Genomic DNA, 5654 nt, shown 5'->3' with positions numbered 1-5654 from the left:
CAATCATGTACAGTTAATATTGTGTATTTCTTGACAAAAACATTTGGTTCTTTTTTTTATTATAACTGAAGAATATCAATTTATTTCTGTTTAATAATATTGATTAAATATTAAGATGATACAATGTTGATATTGCTTCAAAAAATAATTCCTATAGTTGATAAAATGATGCTGTTATTGTTTATAATCTTGTTTTTGTAAATTACTTTGATTTTTACACAGAGATTGAGATTTCTCCAATTCTCTTAAGACCAGAAGATGGTCAATAAAAATAATGCTGTTATTTCAGTATTTTAAAAGAAAGAGACTAGAAGAATAAGATCTACACAGATATTTCAAGAAATACAATGAAAAAAAAAATCATTTCAAATTTGGTATTCAAATGTATCAATCTGTGGAGAAAAGTATGTATATACATAGGTTCATCCAGAATTTAATCATATATATCACACAGATTTCATCAAAATTTATTACAGTGTATACATGAATTAATTGTTCTCTTGGAAAAAATGGACCCTCCCAGAAAAAAAAATTATATAATTGTGGCGGTCATCCGGGTTCGATCGCCGGTGGCCAGATAGCTCAGTTGGTAGAGCACCTGACCGGAGTTTCAGGGGGCCCGGGTTCGAATCCGGGTCCGGTCCGCTGCATTTTCTCCTCTCCCGTTACATAATATATCTTTATATATACTCACACACAAATATATATCAATATATATATCAAATTATCATTGCACATATACTTTTTTCTATAAATGCCATTTTGACTACGTGCCGTTTTCACTAAGTGCCGTTTTGACCAAGTGCCGTTTTGCATAATACAGGTGCCGTTTTCACCAGGTACCGTTAGAACCATAATTCATCCGGGACCGTCGAGAATCGGGAAGACTAGATTTACGAGTGTGACTAAAATGGGTAGCGAAACCCGGGCCGGGCCGGGAATTTCGAAACTGAAAACCGGGATTTTGATAATTACGAAATAAATACTCATTCTTTCTTCATGAAATTTACAGACAGAGTTTATTAACCCAAGATTGGCCTTCGCTGAGAATTTTAAACCAAAATGTTGTGTTTTTCAATGATTATCGCCGATTGTTCTTTTCCAGGTGACTAAAATGGGTAGCGAGCCCAGTTTACTCATTTCGGCGATTTAAACTTAATTTCGGCAACATATTTACAATTATTCTTTTGGATCTTTGAAATTGAACTTAAACTACCTAAAACATCTAACTGTTGCAGTAATAAATCCCGATTATTAAAAATATACGCATTTTTTATATACCCGGGATTGGTCAAAACCGGACACGTTCACCCGGGACGAGCCTTTTATTTCCGGAATACTTATCAGAGGATGTTAGCTATTACTTACGTGACATTGCCCAGCCCAAACCACGCGGAGGTATCCCATTGGCGGATCCAGAGGGGGGTTCCGGGGGTTGGAACACCCTCTTTATTTGGGATAAAATGTTTTCCGAGATTATATACATTTGTATTTGTACGTCCCACTTATTTATTGAATACAGAGATTCTCACACATTAAGTTTCCTCCAATCACCTTCTCTATTATACTTTTTTATGAGAGAATGATAGAAAATATTCTACTTATTTTTATATATCTAGATCTTGTATGTAGCATGCGAAGTTTAAAATGATATTGGATTCCCGCGATCTTTGGCTGTGTTGGCTATACTTGTACCGTTTTTTATCATATCTAGATCTATTGAAGGAACTAACATGTAACTCTGTTTTAAAGCCCACCCGCATCCCACCCCAAAAAAAGTTTTTCAAATTCTTAAAGAAAATTCTTTATACTCTTCGGAAATGATACAAATCCATTCAATTTTAAGGCTTCCGTAGTTTTTGAAACGTGTTGTTTTTTTTTTTTTTTGGTTTTGTTTTGTTTATTTTGTATTTGTTGTTTTGTTCGTACTGGGGGTACGCTTTAAAAAAAAAAAAAAAAAAAAAGGCCATAAAACAGATAGTATTTAGCACAACATAGATATTTCCATACAAGTCTGTGAATCTTTGCTTAAGAGTATGTATTGGGGGGGGGTAAGAGGGGAACAACCCTGGAACCCCCCTTTTCAAAAATTGCTGGATCCGCCCCTGTATCCTCATGGATATTGATGGAAATCGAACAATATGAACACGAACTCAGAAATTTAAATTAACTAAAACTCCCAGCTAATATCTGTATACCAAGCTTAGTTCAAGTTCAGTTTATTCTTTCAAACCAAAATATTGGTACATGGGGTACAGTAAAAATATATACATTTTAAACAAACTGGTCAGAGGTACAAAAAATATAGTATATACAAGCTTGCTGTGCAGATTTACTGAATCTTAATTAGTCTTAATGAATCTTCCAAGCCAGATGTGCTGACATTACACTGGTTATTAATTTCAAATTAATACCTCAACACCAAGCTAATTGTGCAGCGCCAATAAGAGTAAGGTATAAGATGTGAGAAATCACAACATATAGGAAAAAGAGTACCAAAGACCCAGATTTTAACATCATTTCCTGGTTGAACAAGATGAAGCAGAGTAATAAATGGGTAGGCTTTACCTGATTGGCTGAATTCAGGTATGTAAATATTTTCATTTTAAAGTAAAAATATTAATGTTTGAAATAAATGATGGAATGTGGGAATATTACAGAAAATATAGAAATACCAGGGGAGATTGTAGGAGTGGGGATTGATATTTTTGGCAGGGTGTCATTTACTCCCGATCGCTGCAAGTTCTAAATAACTGCAAATTTGACCTATAAACGCCGCGGCACGGTATATTTTTTTCCGTGTTTTTAATAAGTGCTTAGAACGAACTTTCAAATGATATCATAGATTTGTTTGAACGGGAATTAGTAAATTACTTGGAGGGCATAAGGTTTGTATAGAGTTCTATGGGAAATTAATTGGTACTCTTTTCCCACACATGTGGATGGTACAAAGCGCGCACTTTAATAATGCAACCGGAAACAACAAGAATACACATAACAATATTACAAAGGTGGAAATAATAATTCCGGACAGTGCCAATGTCTGGCGCTACCATTTTTCTTTCTTTTCTTTTTTTTTTTTTTGCTGACAATCTTTGTCTATTTTTTTTTAACTGGCAAAAGGATATTAAACTAACTGTGTGTAACACTAAACCCAAATATTAAACAACACCTTCACTGGGTAGACTGCCCTCAGGTGTGGGGATTATTCTGCCCCATGTTCCAAACAAAGCTACACATACATATACAGTATAGCATAAAACAAATGTCAGTACATCACAAAGTCTGAGTATTTCTGAGGCAGGACGCGCTGCCGTTGTGGTCTGGCCGAGGAAGATGCATTGTCAACTCCGGTGACTTCAGTGTCCTGCTGCTGGTCACGAGAAATGTGTTGGTCACTCTGAGGTTCTAGTTGGTCATCATTTCTGCTATTGTCAGGTATATCAGGTGGCTCGACATACGACGCTGGAATCGTGGATATTGCTTTTGGAATGAATGGTAAAGTGGGTGGATTGGAATCAGCAGGTAGACTGGTGGATTCATCATCAGATAAGGCGTCAGGTGACACATCTTGTAGCTTTTCAGGGTAATTGACACTTGGTACCTTGTAACAGTCTGACACTTTTACTCGATACGAATTCTGGCGTAGTTGTGAACCTGCAAATCGGCGTATGTTGCACCAAGGATAGGCCATGTTGACAATGATGTATCTGTCTCGGGATTTGGCTTTGTTAAGGTCGCATCGGAGGTAAACTATATCTCCCACACTCAGCTCAGGTTCTGGTGGTGGTTTTTGGGATGGGCATTTAGCTCGTTCACTATACGGGTGGTTCTGTTGACGGAGATCATGTTGAGCTTTGATAAGGTCTTGATCTGCGAGTGGAATCTGAGTATTGGAAAACTGATCCCTTTGTAGCACATCTCTGTGGCTGACAGACCCCTTTTCCTGATGCGCGTGTTTAGCCGAGCTGTGATGAGGGAGAGAGTTAGATTTGACACTGTGTTGTTTGATGGGTCAAACCGTAGTATTTCCTCCTCTAGTTCTTGGACTGCCCTCTCTGCCACAGGGTTCTTGTTAACGTTCTTAGGGCGACCAAGTTCGATTCTGATACGGTGTCGTTCAAGAAGTTCGTCGTTTACTAGGGCCTTAAATCCGGGGGCTGAATCTGTTCGTATAACAGCAAATGGACCATCAAGAGGGTGAACGTCGGCTAACAGTTGAAGGATGGCATCACGAAGTTCCTGATTGCGTTCAGACTCGAGTAATTTGGTAAATGTGTAAGAGGTGATGCTTTCTCGTAGCACAAATACCATTTGCCGTTCACGTCTAAGAACATCAGCAGCAAAAGAAGTGCCGACTGTTTCTGGAGGATCAGAAGAGCTCTGTTGCTGACAAAACTTTGGCATTTTCTGTAGGGAGGCACATTGGTGACACGTACTTGTGACCACTTCTACAGCTTTGTCCATGTCTAAGGCATAGAAATATCGACTGACAACACACTTGAGTTGGTGACTAGAGGGATGGTCAAGTTTAATGTGCAAAGCGGTAAGTAAGCCGTTCAGGACCTGTCTTGGGATAATGATACAATCTCTGCTTGGCGCAAATGGAACGTTCCGCTTTACTACCAATAAACCGTCTTTCGAAATTGATGCAACATTGACCGGAAATGTGCCTGATGGATATTTGAAAGCGGCTTGCGGTTGATAGGAATGTGGAGACTCTGGGGCTGGCTGAGAATTCTCCTCTGCAAAACTTCTCGTAAGCCTGAACACAAGGTTTGCTGTCAGTTAATACACAAGCTGGAAGCACTGATTGTATTATATATGGACTGTAATGCTTAATAGCTGCGGAAATTGATAAGGCTTCAATTTCACATGGTAACCACTGTCGCTGGTTCTTGCGGAGTTTTGCACAAAAAAAAACCTGCCAAGAGGGGTTTGCCTTTCCTTTCTACATAAAGGGTGGCACCAAGTCCATATTTCTTTAAGGCTCCATCTGTAACAATCCACAGTTCATCACTCGGGCGTGGAAGGGTTATAGATTTATGTGTAGTTAAAGCCTCTTGTGCTCTATGGAAGGCTGACAGCAGATCATCGGTCCACACAATTCTGTCCTTGGGATTACGGACAGCTACTATATTGTCATCGAGTGGTGCGAGGAGCTGTGATGTATCCTGGATAGCACGTGATAAGACCTTATAAGCACCAATGAATGAGCGAAGAGACGTTACTGTTTGGGGAGTCTCGCAAGTAGAAAGAGTGGAAATATTTTTATTAATTTTTTCCAATTTATTTCTAAGATGTATCGGTCAAGGACTGAAAAAATCTACATTCTTTCTCTGACAAACCGGAATTATTAAGTTTGTTCCGGGCAAACGCGTCCGGTTTTTACCTGTCCCGGGTTTACAAAAAATGACAAAAACCCTTATAATCGACATTTAATTTCATAATGATTGAATAATTTAACTATTTGAAGTAATAAACAACCAATAAATGCAAATATCACATACATTTTCAATGCATTAAGCTTAAAATCGCCGAAATTAGTAAACCGGGCTCGCTACCCATTTTACAATCTCCCATGCAGAGTTGTCGTTCATTCCTCTCTCAGACATGTGAATGCATGAGCCGATGGTAGAGAGTGCCCATTTTAG

Source organism: Saccostrea cucullata, unplaced genomic scaffold, assembly GCF_032062105.1.
Source record: "Saccostrea cucullata isolate Sc308-1 unplaced genomic scaffold, CSIRO_AGI_Scuc_v1 ctg2202, whole genome shotgun sequence".
Lineage (NCBI taxonomy): Eukaryota > Metazoa > Mollusca > Bivalvia > Ostreida > Ostreidae > Saccostrea > Saccostrea cuccullata.
The sequence above is the reverse complement of the archived record's forward strand: the minus strand, read 5'-3'. Positions refer to the sequence as shown.